This window comes from Oncorhynchus nerka, linkage group LG15 (assembly GCF_034236695.1).
Source record: "Oncorhynchus nerka isolate Pitt River linkage group LG15, Oner_Uvic_2.0, whole genome shotgun sequence".
In the NCBI taxonomy this organism is placed as follows: Eukaryota; Metazoa; Chordata; class Actinopteri; order Salmoniformes; family Salmonidae; genus Oncorhynchus; species Oncorhynchus nerka.
In genome coordinates this window covers 90,148,296-90,169,206 of record NC_088410.1, presented here as the reverse complement: position 1 = coordinate 90,169,206, position 20,911 = coordinate 90,148,296, and the positions used below count along the sequence as shown (strand labels likewise).

The 20,911-nt window shown below is 48.0% G+C and overlaps 1 protein-coding gene across 5 annotated transcripts in view; it reads right to left on the bottom strand.

Moving 5' to 3' along the window:
• Positions 1 to 20,911, bottom strand: part of LOC115143504 (protein kinase C and casein kinase substrate in neurons protein 1-like) — a 54,623-nt gene that overhangs the window by 22,279 nt on the left and 11,433 nt on the right. Inside the window, exon 1 of one of the 5 annotated variants that reach the window (XM_065002017.1) lies at positions 13,666 to 13,941. The exons of 3 other annotated variants lie outside the window; for them this stretch is intronic. The gene's annotated coding sequence lies outside the window, so the exon portion shown is untranslated. Of the gene's footprint in view, positions 1 to 861; positions 1,150 to 13,665; positions 13,942 to 20,911 lie in introns of those variants that run through there. One more of the 5 variants, XM_029683993.2, reaches the window with a different exon arrangement.

Here is a 20,911-nt window from a genome sequence, read left to right as displayed (position 1 = left end):
GTTCCTCCAGTACCCAACTGTTGCTGCCCCTGATACGCCAAAAATCCCACTACACTAGGATCTAGGATCTGACGTTGGTCATATGCAGCACTCGTTTTATTCAGGAGAGACGCTGCATCCTGATGATCTCATCATATTCCTGCTCTACATACAGACAGTAGACATCAATTATTCAGTCGTACTGTGGAAACAGATAGGAGCAATGACCAACTCTACACACCTAGAGGCCTCCGCCAGGGTCCCACAGCTCCAACTCATCCCATATCATTTACCATACAGTACAGACACACTGCCAGTCTCAATCAGGAGTGCTGTCATCTTATCAACTATCACTACCTTAGCATTGTATGCTAATCTAATTTATAAAACTTAAGATACACAATGAATTGCAGTATTTGGTTTGATTAGAATAGATTTTACATTTACATTTACATTTACATTTAAGTCATTTAGCAGACGCTCTTATCCAGAGCGACTTACAAATTGGTGCTTTCACCTTATGACATCCAGTGGAACAGCCACTTTACAATAGTGCCTTTTCAAATAATTTCTGGGGTTCTGATATTCTAAGCCAGCAAATATGCTCGCAGATCGCCTGATACATGATAATAGGTTATACGCACAGACCAATAGAAATGGTATAGTCCGTCACTGTGAGTCAACCAATAGAATGGTATAGTCTGTCACTGTGAGCCAGCTGAGTACATGAGTTAGTAAAAAAAAAAATGTAAAAGGGTTCCAAAACTGTGAACACTTTTTGGTTTCAATCCAGGTATAACCTTTCACACAAATAACCCTTTTAGGTTCTAGATACCAAGTTGTTTTTCTGAGTGTAGTCTTTAGTTCCATTGTTCCACTCACCTTTCTATGCAACGTCTTCCAGTCAGAAGGCTGTAGAGACTTTAGGGACTGTAGAGACATCCAAGAAGACAACAAAACTCCTGTTGCATTTTCCACCTACTCTATAAACCCTGATCAATGTCCAACCACTTCATCTATAGCCTCATCTTACATGGGACTCCTCCTTGTGACACACAGCCTCTCCCTCTCTCTGTACTTTAATACCAAGCCCAGGCAGAAACAGATCAGACACTAACAAACCAGACAACACCTTCCTACAACAAAACACAGCCATTAAAATGCCCTGGCTCACTCGGGTCTCTCCCAACAATGACAGGATACCCTAACCCGTCCCTCCCTGGGAAACTCCCTGGGAAACTATGCTGATGCTCTGCCCAGCCCACTTCACTCCCCAGCTGAAGGGAGCTGCAGTGGCCTACCTCTCTGGCCACACCAGCAATGTCCAATTGATAAAAAAGTAAAATTGATAAGAGCAAAGCATGAGTCACTCTAAAGGTGACCTCACAGTTGACTAACAGCGAAGGAGACAGCAAACAGAGCTGCTCCCTACAGATTCCTCCTTGGGACGAGAGTGCTTGGCCAAGTCCCCAAAACAAAAGATTGTCACTGGAAGCAATACAGGGAAAATGTATAATGAGACAGAGAGAGGGGGAGATAGAGAGAGGGGAGAGAGAGAGAGAGAGAGAGAGGGAGAGAGAGAGAGAGAGAGGGAGAAGAGAGAGTGACAGAGTGAGAGAGAGTGAGAGAGAGAAAGAGAGCAGCCCCCGGTGTCATGAAAGATCAGAGGGGCTCAATGAGACAATAATAACATGAGAGAAAAGCCTAGAGCATAACAAAGTGCAGTAAACCCAAACACACTTCCCTATTGTGGTGACATCAAATTTACATCAATTATGACATCTATTTGCTTACCAAAACGTGTGTATCCAGGGTATCTGAAAACACCCTCTACCACCCACACATTCAGGAGGTTTTGTACAGCTGAATTTAAATAAATGTAACCTTTTCTGGAGAAAAAAAAATATATACTTTTAGTCAGATGGATTGGTCACTCAACTTGTCATCCAAGGGCCTAATGACCTGTTTGCAATGATCTTCTTTTTTCACCTTTTATTTAACTAGGCAGCTCAGATAAGAACAAATTATTTTTTACAATGATGGCCTAGGAACAGCAAGTTAACTGCCTTGTTCAGGGGCAGAACGACAGCTCAGGGATTCGATCTAGAAACCTTTTGGTTACTGGCCCAACGCTCTTTTTTTATTACATTTCTTATTTCATCTTTATTTAACCAGGTCGGCTAGTTGAGAACAAGTTCTCATTTACAACTGCGACCTGGCCAAGATAAAGCAAAGCAGTATCACACAGACAACAGAGAGGTACACATGGAGTAAACAATAAACAAGCCAATAACACAATAAACAAGTCAATGACACAGTAGGAAAAAAATAAAGTCTATATACAGTGTGTGCAAAAGGCATGAGGAGGTAGGCAATAAATAGGCCATAGGAGCGAGTAGTTACAATTTAGCAGATTAACACCGGAATGATAAATGAGCAGATGATGATGTGCAAGTAGAGATACTGGTGTGCAAAAGAGCAGAAAAGTAAATAAAATAAAAACAGTATGGGGATGAGATAGATAGATTGGGTGGGCTATTTACAGATGGACAGCTGCTGCGATCGGTTAGTTGCTCAGAAAGCTGATGTTTAAAGTTGGTTAGGGAAATAAAAGTCTCCAACTTCCGCGATTTTTGCAATTCGTTCCAGCCACTGGCAGCAGAGAACTGGAAGGAAAGGCGGACAAATGAGGTGTTGGCTTTGGGGATGATCAGTGAGATATACCTGCTGGAACGTGTGCTACGAGTGGGTGTTGTTATCGTGACAGGTGAGCTGAGATAAGGCAGAGCTTTACCTAGCATAGACTTATAGATGTTCTGGAGCCAGTGGGTCTAGCGACGAATGTGTAGCAAGGGCCAGCCGACGAGAGCATACAGGTCGCAGTGGTGGGTGGTATAAGGTGATTTGGTAACAAAACGGATGGCACTGTGATAGACTGAATCCAGTTTGCTGAGTAGAGTATTGGAAGCTATTTTGTAGATGACATCGCCGAAGTCGAGGATCGGTAGGATAGTCAGTTTTACAAGGGTAAGTTTGGCGGCGTGAGTGAAGGAGGCTTTGTTGCGAAATAGAAAGCCGATTCTAGATTTAATTTTGGATTGGAGATGTTTAATATGAGTCTGGCAGGAGAGTTTAGTCTACCCAGGCATTTATAGTTGTCCACATATTCTAGGTCGGAACCGTCCAAGGTGGTGATGCTAGTCGGGCGGGCGGGTGCGGGCAGCGAACGGTTGAAAAGCATGCATTTGGTTTTTACTAGCGTTTAAGAGCAGTTGGAGGCCACGGAAGGAGTGTTGTATGGCATTGAAGCACATTTGGAGGTTAGTTAGCACATTGTCCAAGGAAGGGCCAGAAGTATACAGAATGGTGTCGTCTGCGTAGAGGTGGATCGGGGAATCGCCTGCAGCAAGAGCGACATCATTGATATTTTTTTATTTATTTTACCTTTATTTTACTAGGCAAGTCAGTTAAGAACAAATTCTTATTTTCAATGACGGCCTAGGAACAGTGGGTTAACTGCCTGTTCAGGGGCAGAACCTTGTCAGCTCGGGGATTTGAACTTGCAACCTTCCGGTTACTAGTCCAACACTCTAACCACTAGGCTACCCTGCCGCCCCAGAGAAAAGAGTCAGCTCGAGAACTGAACCCTGTGCTACCCCCATAGAGACTACCAGAGGTCCGGACAACATACCCTCCGATTTGACACGCTGAACTCTGTCTGCAAAGTAGTTGGTGAACCAGGCGAGGCAGTCATTAGAAAAACCAAGGCTATTGAGTCTGCCGATAAGAATATGGTCAGTGACAGAGTCGAAAGCCTTGGCCAGGTCGATGAAGACAGCTGCACACTACTATCTTGTATCGATGGCGGATATGATATCGTTTAGTACCTTGAGCGTGGCTGAGGTGCACCCGTAACCGGCTCGGAAACCAGATTGTACAGAGGAGAAGGTACGGTGGGATTCAAAATGGTCAGTGATCTGTTTATTAACTTGGCTTTCGAAGACTCTAGATAGGCAGGGCAGGATGTATATATAGGTCTGTAACAGTTTGGGTCTAGGGTGTCACCCCTTTGAAGAGGGGGATGACCGCGGCAGCTTTCCAATCTTTAGGGATCTCGGACGATACGAAAGAGGTTGAACACGCTGGTAATAGGGGTTGCAACTATGGCAGCGGATAGTTTTAGAAAGAGAGGTTCCAGATTGTCTCGCCCAGCTGATTTGTACGGGTCCAGGTTTTGCAGCTCTTTCAGAACATCTGCTATCTGGATTTGGAAGAAGGAGAAGCTGGGGAGGCTTGGGCGAGTAGCTGTGGGGGGGGGGGTAGCTGTTGGCCCGAGGTTGGAGTAGCCGGGAGGAAGGCCATGCTTATTGAAATGTTCGATTATCATGGATTTATCAGTGGTGCCCGTTTTACCTAGCCTCAGTGCAGTGGGCAGCTGGGAGGAGGTGCTCTTGTCCTCCATGGACTTTACAGTGTCCCAAAACCTTTTGGAGTTAGAGCTACAGGATGCAAATTTCTGCTTGAAAAAGCTAGCCTTTGCTTTCCTGACTGACTGCGTGTATTGGTTCCTGACTTCCCTGAACAGTTGCATATCGCGGGGACTGTTCGATGCTATTGCAGTCCACCACATTATGTTTTTGTGCTGGTCAAGGGCAGTCAGGTCTGGAGTGAACCAAGGGCTGTACCTGTTCTTAATTCTGCATTTTTTTGAACGGGGCATGCTTATCAAAGATGGTGAGGAAATTACTTTTAAAGAATGACCAGTCATCCTCGACTGACGGGATGAGGTCAATATCCTTCCATGATACTGTTAAAAGATTTTATAAAGGTTTAAGATATGATTAAATAATTCTACCCAGAACCATTAGGGATTATGGGTTATGTAGCATGGACAAGGAGTAATTAAAAATAATAAACACAGGTCCAACTAGGTTGGACCTGGGAAGAGAGGAATGTATGTGTGTGCCGAAAGGAAACAAAGAGGAGCCTTAACCTATGTTTGAACCGACCTGGCTATAACTCTGGGGAGATAAGATAGGACAGGGAGAGCCCCTCCAGGTTTCCCTTATCTGGGGGGGACTGGAACTGTCAGCAGGGTAGTGATCATCTGTGGTGAGAATTGTAGAGAAGTAGATAGCTCTCCTAATGTTAGTGTGTGTGTATGTGCGTATGTTAATTAAGAGAATGTTATAAAAGGAACGTCTTTGTATATGCACAGGTGTCACGTTCTGACCATCGTTCGTATGTGTTTTCCTTGTTTTAGTGTTGGTCAGGACGTGAGCATTCTATGTTTTGTGTCTGGTTTGTCTATTTCTATGTTTGGCCTGATATGGTTCTCAATCAGAGGCAGGTGTTAGTCATTGTCTCTGATTGGGAACCATATTTAGGTAGCCTGTTTTGTGTTGGGTTTTGTGGGTGATTGTTCCTGTCTCTGTGTTTGCACCAGATAGGACTGTTTAGGTTTTCACTTTTCTTGTTTTGTATAGTCTGTTCATGTATAGTCGTCTTTATTAAAAACATGAATAACCACCACGCTGCATTTTGGTCCGCCTCTCTTTCACCAGAAGAAAACCGTTACAGAATCACCCACCAACCAAGGACCAAGCGGCGTGGTAAACAGAGGCAGCAGCAACAGCAGCAGCAGGAGAAGCGACAGGTGCAGCAGGAGCAACAGCAGCAGCAGCAAAGGCAGCAGCAGGAGAATTGGGGGAGTGTGAAGAAAGAGAGCAGTTGATTTGGAGTAGTATACAAGGCATTCGCCCTGAGGTGCGTGTCCCCAGCCCGGTACCACCAGTGCCGGCACCCCACACCAGGCTGTCTCTCCGTCCCATCAACACAGGTGTTCCCGCCTGTCCGGCGCTACCAGAGTTTCCGTCCCTCACTCCAGAGGCGCCAGCGCCCCTCAGTCCAGAGGCGCCAGCGCCACTCAGTCCAGAGGCGCCAGCGCCACTCAGTCCAGAGCTGACAGAGCCTTCCTCCTCTCCAGAGTTGCCGGAGTCTCCAGTCTGTCCAGCGCCGCCTGAGCTGTCCGTCTGTCCAACGCTGTCGGAGCCTACCTCCTCTCCAGAGTTGCCGGAGTCTCCAGTCTGTCCAGCGCCGCCTGAGCTGTCCGTCTGCCCAGCGCCATCTGAGCTGTCTGTCTGTCCAGCGCTGTCAGAGCCTACCTCCTCTCCAGAGTTGCCGGAGTCTCCAGTCTGTCCAGCGCCGCCTGAGCTCCCGCCACTCAGTCCAGAGGCGCCAGCGCCACTCAGTCCAGAGGCGCCAGAGCGTCTCTGTCCAGCGCTGACAGAGCCTTCCTCCTCTCCAGAGTTGCCGGAGTCTCCAGTCTGTCCAGCGCCGCCTGAGCTGTCCGTCTGTCCAACGCTGTCGGAGCCTACCTCCTCTCCAGAGTTGCCGGAGTCTCCAGTCTGTCCAGCGCCGCCTGAGCTGTCCGCCTGTCCGGCGCTGCCAGAGCTCCTCAGTCCAGTGCTGCCAGAGCCTTCCTCTCCAGCGTTGCCGGAGCTTCCAGTCTGCCCAGCGCCATCAGAGTCGCCAGTCTGCCCAGCGCCATCTGAGCTACCCGTCTGCCCAGCGCTGCTTGAGCTACCAGTCTGCCCAGCGCCATCAGTCGCCAGTCTGCCCAGCGCCGCCAGTGCCGTCAGTCTGCCCAGCGCCGCCTGAGCTACCCGTCTGCCCAGCGCCATCAGAGTCGCCAGTCTGCCCAGCGCCGCCTGAGCTACCCGTCTGCCCAGCGCCAACAGAGTCGCCAGTCTGCCCAGCACCGCCTGAGCCACCCGTCTGCCCAGCGCCGCCAGGAGCCGCTAGGAGACGCCAGTCAGCCAGGAGCCGCCAGTGCTGCCAGTCAGGAGCCGCCAGTGCCGCCAGTCACCCAGGATCAGCCAGAGCCGCCAGTCTGCCAGGATCAGTTAGATCCGCCAGTCAGCCAGGATCTGCCAGAACTGCCAGTCAGCCAGGATCTGCCAGAACTGCCAGGATCTGCTAGAACTGCCAGTCAGCCAGGATCTGCCAGAGCAGTCAGCCAGGATCCGCCAGTATGCCGGGATCCGCCATTCAGCCAGGATCCGCCAGTCAACCAGGATCTTCCAGATCCGCCAGTCAGCCAGGACCCGCCAGTCAGCCAGGATCCGCCAGGATCCGCCAGTCAGCCAGGATCTGCCAGCGCCGCCAGTGCCGTCAGTCTGCCCAGCGCCGCCTGAGCTACCCGTCTGCCCAGCGCCATCAGAGTCGCCAGTCTGCCCAGCGCCGCCTGAGCCACCCGTCTGCCCAGCGCCGCCAGGAGCCGCTAGGAGACGCCAGTCAGCCAGGAGCCGCCAGTGCTGCCAGTCAGGAGCCGCCAGTGCCGCCAGTCACCCAGGATCTGCCAGAACTGCCAGTCAGCCAGGATCTGCCAGAACTGCCAGGATCTGCTAGAACTGCCAGTCAGCCAGGATCTGCCAGAGCAGTCAGCCAGGATCCGCCAGTATGCCGGGATCCGCCAGTCAACCAGGATCTTCCAGATCCGCCAGTCAGCCAGGACCCGCCAGTCAGCCAGGATCCGCCAGGATCCCCCAGTCAGCCAGGATCTGCCAGAGCCGCCAGTCAGCCAGGATCTGCCGGAACCGCCAGTCAGCCAGGATCAGTTAAATCCGCCATTCAGCCAGGATCCGCCATTCAGCCAGGATCTGCCAGAAATGCCAGTCAGCCAGGATCTGCCAGAACTGCCAGTCAGCCAGGATCTGCCAGAGCAGTCAGCCAGGATCCGCCAGTCTGCCGGGAGCCGCCATTCAGCCAGGATCCGCCAGTCTGCCAGGATCTTCCAGATCCGCCAGTCAGCCAGGACCCGCCAGTCAGCCAGGATCCGCCATTCAGCCAGGATCCGCCAGTCAGCCAGGATCTGCCGGAGCCGCCAGTCAGCCAGGATCTGCCGGAACCGCCAGTCAGCCAGGATCTGCCGGAACCTCCAGTCAGCCAGGATCTGCCGGAACCGCCAGTCAGCCAGGATCTGCCACAACCGCCAGCCAGCCGGGATCTGCTAGATCCATCAACCTGCCTGGGCTTCCCCTCAGTCCTGAGCTTCATTTTTTTCACGTTTCTTGTTTTGTAGATTGTTGTATTTTCATCTTTATTAAAGATGTACAAAAATAACCACGCTGCATTTTGGTCCGCCTCTCTTTCACCAGAAGAAAACCGTTACAACAGGAAAGCTCTCGCAAATAAACTTGGATTTGACCAATTGTGAGCTGGGAACTCTGTCTGTTTCATTTAAAACCAGAACATTACAAACTCTGGTTTGCAGACCTATAAGAATAAGTGAAATTTATGAACATTGATTACAAAATTCTACATCAGACACCCGGGCCAGGGCGATTAGAAAGGCCTGCTCGCAGAAGTGTTTTAGGGAGCGTTTGACAGTGATGAGGGGTGGTCGTTTGATCGCGGACCCATAGCGGATACAGGCAATGAAGCAGTGATCGCTGAGATCCTGATTGAAAACAGCAGAGGTGTATTTGGAAGGCAAGTTGGTCAGGATAATGTCTATGAGGGTGCCCATGTTTACAGATTTAGGGCTTGGTGGGTTCCTTGATGATTTGTGTAAGATTGAGGGCATCTAGCTTAGATTGTAGGGCTGCCGGGGTGTTAAGCATATCCCAGTTTAGGTCACCTAACAGAACGAACTCTGATGCTAGATGGGGGGCGATCAATTCACAAATGGTGTCCAGGGCACAGCTGGGAGCTGAGGGGGGTCGGTAGCAGGCGGCAACAGCGAGAGACTTATTTCTGGAGAGATTAGAAGTTCGAACTGTTTGGGTATAGACCTGGAAAGTATGACAGAACTTTGCAGGCTAACTCCCCCTTTGGCAGTTCTATCTTGATGGAAAATATTGTAGTTGGGTATGGAAATCTCAGAATTTTTGGTGGCCTTCCTAATCCAGGATTTAGACACAGCAAGGTCATCAGGGTTGGCGGAGTGAGTGAGTAAAACAAATTTAGGGAGGAGACTTCTGATGTTGACATGCATGAAACCAAGGCTTTTTTGATCACAGAAGTCAACAAATGAGGGTGCCTGGGGACATGCAGGGCCTGGGTTTACCTCCACACACATCACCCGAGGAACAGAGGAGGAGTAGGATGAGTGTACGGCTAAAGGCTATCAAAACTGGTCGCCTAGAGTGTTGGGGACAAAAAATAAAAGGAGAAGATTTCTGGGCATGGTAGAATAGATTCAGGGCATAATGTGCAGACAGGGGTATGGTGGGGTGCGGGTACAGCAGGGGTAAGCCCAGGCACTGAGTGATGATAAGAGAGGTTGTATCTCTGGACATGCTGGTTATAAAGGGTGAGGTCACCGCATGTGTGGGAGGTGGGACAAAGGAGGTATCAGAGGTATGATGAGTGGAACTAGGGGCTCCATTGTAAACTAAAACAATGATAACTAACCTAAACAGCAGTATACAAGGCATATTGGCATTTGAGAAAGACATACAGCGAGGCATACAGTAATCACAGGTGTTGAGAAGACTATAGAGTTTAGGTGCATCCTTGTCATTTCCGGTCACAACTTGCAGACTTGTTCACGTGCTGCTGTGCGTTTAGTTGCCAACCTTACTTTGCTACCTGACAACTTTACTGTTTTTACTTTTGAATTACGTTTATATTTTTAGTTTTTCCCTCACTCAACTTTTTCACTCCGGACGTTTTATCTGGACATGGTTCGCCAGGACTTCCAACAGCCGAAGCGAAGTAGTAACATTAACGTGATGCCTTCTAATTGCAGTCGCTGTAGTCATAATATACAGGAGAACGTTTGCCTTTCGGCGAGGATAGCTGTGCTGCAAGCTTCAGACGCAATCGTTAGGCAAGTGTAATTTCAGTGTAGGAAAGGATGAAACAGCGTCTGTGCCACCAGTAAGTACAGATAGTAACGTTAGTATGAATCCCCTCGTACGGTCCCCGCAGCCGGACAACTTTCTCATGGCTTCTGGAGGGAAATGCTGTAGGAATGCTCAACCGGTGACGATCATTCAGCTGACAGAAACTTTCAACCGGTTCTCCCCATTAAGCAGCGAGTTGGAGTCAGAGGCCGAGCCTTCTCTGGTCTCTACTCCTCCCGTTACGGGGTCTGAGACGCCGAAGGCTCCCACCATTAGCTCTGACAAATTGAAAACCCTAGTCATTGGCGACTCCATTACTCGCAGTATTGGACTTAAAACAAATCATCCAGCGATCATACACTGTTTACCAGGGGGCAGGGCTACCGACGTTAAGGCTAATCTGAAGATGGTGCTGGCTAAAGCAAAAACTGGCGAGTGTAGACAGTATAGAGATATTGTTATCCACGTCGGCACCAACGATGTTAGGATGAAACAGTCAGAGATCACCAAGCGCAACATAGCTTCAGGGTGTAAATCGGCTAGAAAGATGTGTCGGCATCGAGCAATTGTCTCTGGCCACGGGCTCTACAGCAGAGTCTCACAACTCAATCGCTGGTTGAAAACTGTTTTCTGCCCCTTGGTCAACAGACCAAGCCTGGCCTGTTGAGGAGTGACGGACTCCCTCCTAGCTGGAGGGGTGCTCTCATCTTATCTACGAACATAGACAGGGCTCTATCACCCCTAGCTCCACAATGAAATAGGGTGCAGGCCAGGCAGAAGGCTGTTAGCCAGCCTGCCAGCTTAGTGGAGTCTGCCACTAGCACAGTCAAGTGTAATCAGCTCAGCTATCCCCATTGAGACCGTGTCTGTGCCTCGACCTAGGTTGGGCAAAACTAAACATGGCGGTGTTCGCTTTAGCAATCTCACTAGAATAAAGACCGCAAAGGCGGAAGTGTTGCTAACATTTACGATAGCAAATGTCAATTTAAGACGTTGTCGTCTTTTGAGCTTCTAGTCATGATATCTATGCAGCCTACCCAATCACTTTTTTATAGCTACTGTTTACAGGCCTCCTGGGCCACCCACTGAGTTCCCTGAATTCCTATCGGACCTTCTAGTCATAGCAGATAATATTCACATTTTTGGTGACTTTAATATTCACATGGAAAAGTCCACAGACCCACTCCAAAAGGCTTTCGGAGCCATCATCGACTCAGTGGGTTTTGTCCAACATGTCTCTGGACTTACTCACTGCCACAGTCATACTCTGGATCTAGTTTTGTCCTGTGATATAAATGTTGTGGATATTAATGTTTTTCCTCATAACCCTGGACTATCGGACCACCATTTTATTACGTTTGCAAATGCAACAAATAATCTGCTCAGACCCCAACCAAGGAGCATCAAAAGCCGTGCTATAAATTCTCAGACAACCCAAAGATTCCTTGATGCCCTTCGACTTCCTCTGCCTACCCAAGGACGTCAGAGGACAAAAATCAGTTAACCACCTAACTGAGGAACTCAATTTCACCTTGCGCAATACCCTAGATGCAGTTGCACCTCTAAAAACTAAAAACATTTGTCATAAGAAACTAGCTCCCTGGTATACAGAAAATACCCGACCTCTGAAGCAAGTTTCCAGAAAATTGGAACGGAAATGGCGCCACACCAAACTGGAAGTCTTCCGACTTCCTTGGAAAGACAGTACCGTGCAGTATCGAAGAGCCCTCACTGCTGCTCGATCATCCTATTTTTCAAACTTAATTGAGGAAAAAAAGAACAATCCGAAATGTATTTTTGATAATGTCGCAAAGCTAACTAAAAAGCAGCATTCCCCAAAAGAGCTTTCACTTCAGCAGTAATAAATTACTGAACGTCTTTGAAAAGATCATGATCATTAGAAAGCAAATTACGGACTCCTCTTTAAATCTGCGTATTCCTCCAAAGCTCAGTTGTCCTGAGTCTGCACAACTCTGCCAGGACCTAGGATCAAGAGAGACGCTCAAGTGTTTTAGTACTAGATCTCTTGACACAATGATGAAAATAATCATGGCCTCTAAAACTTCAAGCTGCATACTGGACCCTATTCCAACAAAACTACTGAAAGAGATGCTTCCTGTGCTTGGCCCTCCTATGTTGAACATAATAAACGGCTGTGTATCCACTGGGTGTGTACCAAACTCACTAAAAGTGGCAGTAATAAAGCCTTTATTGAAAAAGCCAAACTTTGACCCAGAAAATATAAAAAAACTATCGGCCTATATCAAATCTTCCATTCCTCTCTAAATTCTTTAGAAAAAGCTGTTGATCAGCAACTCACTGCCTTTCTGAAGACAAACAATGTATACGAAATGCGTCAGTCTGGTTTTAGACCCCATCATAGCACTGATACTGCACTTGTGAAGGTGGTAAATGACCTTTTAATGGCGTCAGACCGAGGCTCTGCATCTGTCCTCGTGCTCCTAGACCTTAGTGCTGCTTTTGATACCATCCATCACCACATTCTTTTGGAGAGATTGAAATCTCAAATTGGTCTACACGGACAAGTTCTGGCCTGGTTTAGATCTTATCTGCCGGAAAGATATTCGTTTGTCTCTGAATGGTTTGTCCTCTGACAAATCAACTGTAAATTTCGGTGTTCCTCAAGGTTCCGTTTTAGGACCACTATTGTTTTCACTATATATTTTACCTCTTGGGGATGTCATTCGGAAACATAATGTTAACTTTCACTGCTAGGCAGGGTAGCCTAGTGGTTAGAGCGTTGGGACTAGTAGCCGGAAGGTTGCAAGTTCAAATCCCCGAGCTGACAAGGTACAAATCTGTCGTTCTGCCCCTAAACAGGCAGGTAACCCACTGTTCCTAGGCCGTCATTGAAAATAAGAATTTGTTCTTAACTGACTTGCCTGGTTAAATAAAGGTAAAATAAAAAAACATTCTACTTTTAAACTGGGACAAAACAGAGATGCTTGTTCTAGGTCCCAAGAAACAAAGAGATCTTCTGTTGAATCTGACAACTAATCTTGATGGTTGTACAGTCATCTCAAATAAAACTGAAGGACCTCGGCGTTACTCTGGACCCTGATCTCTCTTTTGACAAACTTATCAAAACTGTTTCAAGGACAGCTTTTCTCCATCTACGTAACATTAACAAAATCAAAACGTCCTTTCCAAAAATGATACAATTTCTTTTATCCATGCTTTTGTTACTTCTAGGTTAGACTACTGCAATGATCTACTTTCCGGCTACCCGGATAAAGCACTAAATAAACTTCTGTTTGTCCTATATACGCCTGCTAGAACCCCAAAATGTGATCATATTACTCCAGTGCTAGCCTCCCTACACTGGCTTTCTGTTAAGGCAAGGGCTGATTTCAAGGTTTTACTGCTAACCTACAAAGCATTACATGGTATTACGAATACCTTTTGGCCCGAAAGTCTAGGGGGGGATGGTAATGAGACCCGTAACATAACTCATGCAAATTCTAATAGTGACAAAGTAAAAGTGAGAACGAAATAACTACGACAACTAAAATCTACCGTCAAACTCAAGGTTTATTTGTAAACACACGGTAATGGGGGGGAAGCAGGAAAAGGGGCTGAGCTGGACCCAAGGAAAGAAATAATAAGTATTTTTTTAAAAACTAAGCTAGACAAGCCTACTTTAACAACAGCTAACTAACTAACCAAAAATACAGTGGGTGGTCCGCCCAGTTCTAACTAGTGTATTTAACAAAGTCTACCTACGGGTAGTGTATGCCCATGGGCGACTTGTCTTGGTTTCCCCTTTTCCCACCAGCAAGCAAACACAAACACCATAACCAAAAACAATACTCACAGGTGATGACAAAGTGCTATGGAGGTGCTCAAACAAAAGAGAGGTTAATACACAACGAGACAGTCACACACAGAGACCTACAGACATGGCATTTACAGAGAGATTGAGCTCTAGAGCAAACAACTGATGGGGTTTTTAAACCAAGGGAAAGGAACTGTGATTGGGTAGGAAACAGGAGGAGGTGTGTCTTCTGATTGATGATTGGATTGGTGACTGATTGGGGAGTGATTTTCACCTGTGAGGGGAGAAGGAGAGAAAAGAACACAGGATACACACACACACAGACACAGGCTACCTGTATCCGTAACACTCCCACCCTTAAAAGAGCAACCCTAGGGGGGATTGCGACCACAGTATTAATGAATACTCACAACAACAACAAAGCAACAACCTTGCAAAACATACAACAATCATTTTCACACACGAGACAAAGCATCCGCAAACACATTATCAGAACCCTTTTTGTGGCGGATCTCCAAATTATAATTCTGTACAAATCAGCGCCCAACGCATAAGGCGCTGGTTCTGGTTGTACATTCGGTGGAGAAAAACTAAGGGGTTATGGTCAGTATATACAATCACTGGTAGGGCACTGGAACCAATATATACTTCAAAGTATTGCAGAGCCAACAACAAAGCAAGATATATATATATATATACACAAAAAAAGACGAAAAATACAAAAGTACACGAGAGGACGAACAAAACACGTCTGCACTGCATCTTGGATGGCGTAGCACTAGGCTACCTGCCGCTCCACTGCAGTGGAGGAGCAGCTAGCTAATCAGGTTAGAGAAAAACTAAACAACATTGTTCACATTATCAGCAAATCATAAAGTGGGTGGTTTCATCCCAGAATGCTGATTGGCTGACAGCCGTGGTATATCAGCCCATATACCATGGGTATGACAAAACATGTATTTTACTGCTGTAATTACGTTGGTAACCAGTTTATAATAGCAATAAGCACCTCAGGGGTTTGCTGTATATGGCCAATATACCACGGTTAAGAGCTGTTTACCAAGGGCTTTGTGTCGTGCCTAAGAACAGCCCTTAGCCATGGTATATTGGCCATTTACCACACCCCCTCTGGCCTTATTGCTTAAGTATAGAAGTCCTCTAAAGAACCTTGATTTTGCTAACAGTCTAAATGGTGTCATTTCGCCTATGTTGTACAAGTCTGTGAATATTTCTGACAGTATGTATTGATCTCTATTGTTACTTTTAGAATAACATAACAACAGTAATGTGCCTGGTCACTCGGAGCAATCTGTGTCCACCCTTGAGACAGACTCGAGACGGACAGTGCTAGAGGCTACAGGCAACTAGAATAGCTATGCACCCTGTTTACTAACCACCACCACCACCACCACCACCACCACCACCGCCACACACACACACACACACACGCACACGCACACGCACACACGCAGACTGAACTTTGGCACATCCTCCTAAAGACAGGTAAGGCCATCAATAATTAGCCAGCTGCCAGTGAGGGCACTCCCTTCCTGTCCGGCTGACACATTTGTAGGAAGTCTCAAGGAGAACAGTTGTCATGGAGAGGAAAAGGACAGGAGAGAAAATGGTTAGGAGAAAAAGACGGAGGCAAGAGGGAGAAAGGGGAAGGAGAGAAAGAGTGAGGCAGGAAAGTAAGGAAGGTCAGAGAGAGAGGAGGGAAGGAGATATGGGGCCACGAGATAAAAAGAGGTAGGGCAGAGGGAGGCAAGAGAGAAGGGGCCAGAAGAGAGAGGGAGGCAGGGGAGAGAAAAAGGACAGGAGAGAAAGGGGGCCAGGAGAGAGATGAAGACAAGAGAGAGGGAGCCAGGAGAGAGAGGGAGACAGGGGAGAGAGGGGGCCAAGAGAGAGAGGGGGCCAGGACAGAGGGAGGCAGGGGGAGAGGGGGCCAGGACAGAGGGAGGCAGGGGAGAGAGGGGGCCAGGAGAGAGAGGGGGCCAGGACAGAGGGAGGCAGGGGAGAGAGGGGGCCAGGACAGAGGGAGGCAGGGGAGAGAGGGGGCCAGGACAGAGGGAGGCAGAGGAGAGAGGGGGCCAGGAGAGAGAGGGGGCAGGAGAGAAAGGGGGCCAGGCAGGAGATGAAGACAAGAGAGAGGGGGCCAGGAGAGAAAGGGAGGCAGGGGAGAGAGAGGGCCAGAGAGAGAGGGAGACAGGGGAGAGAGGGGGCCAGGAGAGAAAGGGGGCCAGGACAGAGAGGGAGGCAGGGGAGAGAGGGGCCAGGAGAGAAAGGGGGCCAGGAGAGAGATGAAGACAAGACAGAGGGGGCCAGGAGGGAGAGGGGGCTAAGAGAGAGAGGGAGGCATGGGAGAGAGGGGGCCAGGAGAGAGGGGGCTAAGAGGAGAGGGAGGCAGGGGAGAGAGGGGGCCAGGAGAGACAGGAAGGCGGGGGAGAGGAGGCAAGAGAGAGATAAAGACAAGAGATAGGGGCCAGGAGAGAGAGGGAGGCATGGGAGAGAGGGGGCAGGGGAGAGATGGGGCCAGTAGAGACAGGGGCTAGTAGAGAGAGGGGGCCAGGGGAGAGGGGGGACAGGGAGAGAGGGGGCCAGGAGAGAGGGGAGGCAGGGGGAGAGAGGGGGCCAGGAGAGAGGGGGCCAGGAGAGAGAGGGAGGCATGGGAGAGAGGGGGCAGGGGAGAGATGGGGCCAGTAGAGAGAGGGGGCCAGAGGAGAGGGGGGGACAGGGGAGAGAGGGGGCCAGGAGAGAGGGGGGCTAAGAGGGAGAGGGAGGCAGGGGAGAGAGGGGGCCAGGAGAGACAGGAAGGCGGGGAGAGGGAGGCAAGAGAGAGATAAAGACAAGAGATAGGGGGCCAGGAGAGAGAGGGAGGCATGGGAGAGAGGGGGCAGGGGAGAGATGGGGCCAGTAGAGACAGGGGGCTAGTAGAGAGAGGGGGCCAGGGGAGAGGGGGGACAGGGGAGAGAGGGGGCCAGGAGAGAGGGGGAGGCAGGGGAGAGAGGGGGCCAGGAGAGAGGGGGCCAGAGAGAGAGGGAGGCATGGGAGAGATGGGGCCAGTAGAGAGAGGGGGCCAGGGAAGAGGGGGACAGGGGAGAGAGGGGGCCAGGAGAGAGGGGGCCAGGAGAGAGAGGAGGCATGGGAGAGAGGGGGCAGGGGAGAGATGGGGCCAGTAGAGAGAGGGGGCCAGGGGAGAGGGGGGACAGGGGAGAGAGGGGGCCAGGAGAGAGGGGGGCTAAGAGGGAGAGGGAGGCAGGGGGAGAGGGGGCCAGGAGAGACAGGAAGGCGGGGAGAGGGAGGCAAGAGAGAGATAAAGACAAGAGATAGGGGGCCAGGAGAGAGAGGGAGGCATGGGAGAGAGGGGGCAGGGGAGAGATGGGGACAGTAGAGACAGGGGCTAGTAGAGAGAGGGGGCCAGGGGAGAGGGGGACAGGGGAGAGAGGGGGCCAGGAGAGAGGGGAGGCAGGGGAGAGAGGGGGCCAGGAGAGAGGGGCCAGGAGAGAGAGGGAGGCATGGGAGAGAGGGGGCAGGGGAGAGATGGGGCCAGTAGAGAGAGGGGGCCAGGGGAGAGGGGGGACAGGGGAGAGAGGGGGCCAGGAGAGAGGGGGAGGCAGGGGGAGAGGGGGCCAGGAGAGAGGGGGGAGGCAGGGGAGAGAGGGGGCCAGGAGGGGGGGGCAGGGGAGAGAGGTGGCCAGGGAGAGAGGGGGCAGGAGAGAGGGAGGCAAGAGAGATATTAAGACGGGATAGGGGCCAGGGTAGAGAGGGGCCAGGAGATAGAGGGGGCAGGAGAGAGGGGGCCAGGAGAGAGAGGGGGCAGGAGAGAGAGGTGGCAGGAGAGAGGGGAGGGAGATAAGGGGCAGGAAGGAAGGAAATAGGTAAAAAAAACATTATTTAGGTCAGAATCCTGGTGTGTGTGTGTAGAGACTGAGGAGCCTGAGGCTTTTAGTGTCTTTCTTTTGTCTTTATTCTCTATACATGCCTCCCCATCAGCTCGCATGTATCCGTGGCCAAATTCCTGACCATGGTGAGGTGCCTGGAGTAAAATATTTCTCTGTTTATGGCTTCTGTTTGACCCCCTGTTGACCCCCTGCAGGAACTGTACCCATAGTGGATATAATAACGCCATGGTGGATATAATAACGCCTTGGTGGATATAATAATGCCATGGTGGACATCATAACGCCATGGTGGATATAATAACTCCATGGTGGATATAATAACGCCATAGTGGATATAATAATGCCTTGGTGGATATAATAACGCCATGGTGGAAATAATAATGCCGTTGTGGATATAATAATGCCATGGTGGACATAATAATGCCATGGTAGATATAATAACGCCATAGTGGACATAATAATGCCATGGTGGAAATAATAACGCCATAGTGGATATAAAAATGCAATGGTGGACAAAATAATGCCTTGGTGGATATAATAACGCCATGGTGGATATAATAATGCCATTGTGGATATAATAACGCCATTGTGGATATAATAAAGCCATGGTGGATATAATAACTCCATGGTGGACATCATAACGCCATGGTGGGCATAATAACGCCATGGTGGGCATAATAACGCCATAGTGGATATAATAACGCCATGGTAGATATAATAACGCCATAGTGGATATAATAACGCCATGGTGGATATAATAATGCCATGGTGGGCATAATAACGCCATAGTGGATATAATAACGCCATGGTAGATATAATAATGCCATGGTGGACATGATAACGCCATAGTGGATATAATAACGCCATGGTAGATATAATAACGCCATAATTTGTAAGTCGCTCTGGATAAGAGCGTCTGCTAAATGACTTAAATGTAAATGTATAATAACGCCATGGTGGATATAATAATGCCATGGCGGGCATAATAACGCCATAGTGGATATAATAACTCCATGGTAGATATAATAACGCCATGGTGGATATAATAACGCCATGGTGGATATAATAACGCCATGGTGGATATAATAACTCCATGGTGGCCATAATAACTCCATGGTGGACATCATAACTCCATGGTGGATATAATAACTTCAGGGTGGACATCATAACTCCATGGTAGATATAATAACGCCATGGTGGATATAATAATGCCATGATGGACATAATAATGCCTTGGTGGATATAATAACGCCATGGTGGAAATAATAACGCCATTGTGGATATAATAATGCCATGGTGGACATAATAATGCCATGGTAGATATAATAACGCCATAGTGGACATAATAATGCCATGGTGGAAATAATAACGCCTTAGTGGATATAAAAATGCAATGGTGGACAAAATAATGCCTTGGTGGATATAATAACGCCATTGTGGATATAATAACGCCATTGTGGATATAATAAAGCCATGGTGGATATAATAACTCCATGGTGGACATCATAACGCCATGGTGGGCATAATAACGCCATGGTGGGCATAATAACGCCTTGGTGGACATAATAACGCCATGGTAGATATAATAACGCCATAGTCGATATAATAACGCCATGGTGGATATAATAACGCCATAGTGGATATAATAACGCCATGGTGGATATAATAATGCCATGGTGGACATGATAATGCCATGGTAGATATAATAACGCCATAGTGGACATAACAATGCCATGGTGGATATAATAACGCCATAGTGGATATAATAACGCCATGGTGGATATAATAACTCCATGGTGGCCATAATAACTCCATGGTGGACATCATAACTCCATGGTGGATATAATAACTTCAGGGTGGACATCATAACTCCATGGTAGATATAATAACGCCATGGTGGATATAATAACGCCATGGTGGATATAATAACGCCATGGTGGATATAATAATGCAATGGTGGACATAATAATGCCTTGGTGGATATAATAACGCCATGGTGGAAATAATAATGCCATGGTAGATATAATAACGCCATAGTGGATATATGTCCATTATGGCGTTATTATATCTACCATGGCATTATCATGTCCACCATGGCATTATTAATAATGCCTTGGTGGATATAATAATGCCATGGTGGACATAATAATGCCATGGTGGAAATAATAATGACATAGTGGATATAATAACGCCATAGTGGATATAATAACGCCATGGTGGATGTAAAAATGCAATGGTGGACAAAATAATGCCTTGGTGGATATAATAATGCCTTGGTGGATATAATAACGCCATTGTGGATATAATAACGCCATGGTGGACATAATAATGCCATGGTAGATATAATAACGCCATAGTGGACATAATAATGCCATGGTGGAAATAATAACGCCATAGTGGATATAAAAATGCAATGGTGGACAAAATAATGCCTTGGTGGATATAATAACGCCATTGTGGATATAATAACGCCATTGTGGATATAATAAAGCCATGGTGGATATAATAACTCCATGGTGGACATCATAACGCCATGGTGGGCATAATAACGCCATGGTGGGCATAATAACGCCTTGGTGGACATAATAACGCCATGGTGGATATAATAATGCCATGGTGGGCATAATAACGCCATAGTGGATATAATAACGCCATGGTGGATATAATAATGCCATGGTGGACATGATAATGCCATGGTAGATATAATAACGCCATAGTGGACATAACAATGCCATGGTGGATATAATAACGCCATAGTGGATATAATAACGCCATGGTGGATATAATAACTCCATGGTGGCCATAATAACTCCATGGTGGACATCATAACTCCATGGTGGATATAATAACTTCAGGGTGGACCTCATAACTCCATGGTAGATATAATAACGCCATGGTGGATATAATAACGCCATGGTGGATATAATAATGCATGGTGGATATAATAATGCCATAGTGGATATAATAACGCCATGGTGGATATAATAATGCCATGGTGGACATAATAATGCCTTGGTGGATATAATAACGCCATTGTGGACATCATAACGCCATGGTGGGCATAATAACGCCATGGTGGGCATAATAACGCCTTGGTGGACATAATAACGCCATGGTAGATATAATAACCCCATAGTGGATATAATAATGCCATGGTCGATATAATAACACCATAGTGGATATAATAATGCCATGGTAGATATAATAACACCATGGTGGATATAATAATGCCATGGTCGATATAATAAAGCCATAGTGGACATAACAATGCCTTGGTGGATATAATAACGCCATTGTCACGCCCTGGTCTAAGTATTTTGTGTTTTCTTCATGTATTGGGTCAGGCCAGGGTGTGGCATAGAGTTTTTGTATTGTGGTGTGTT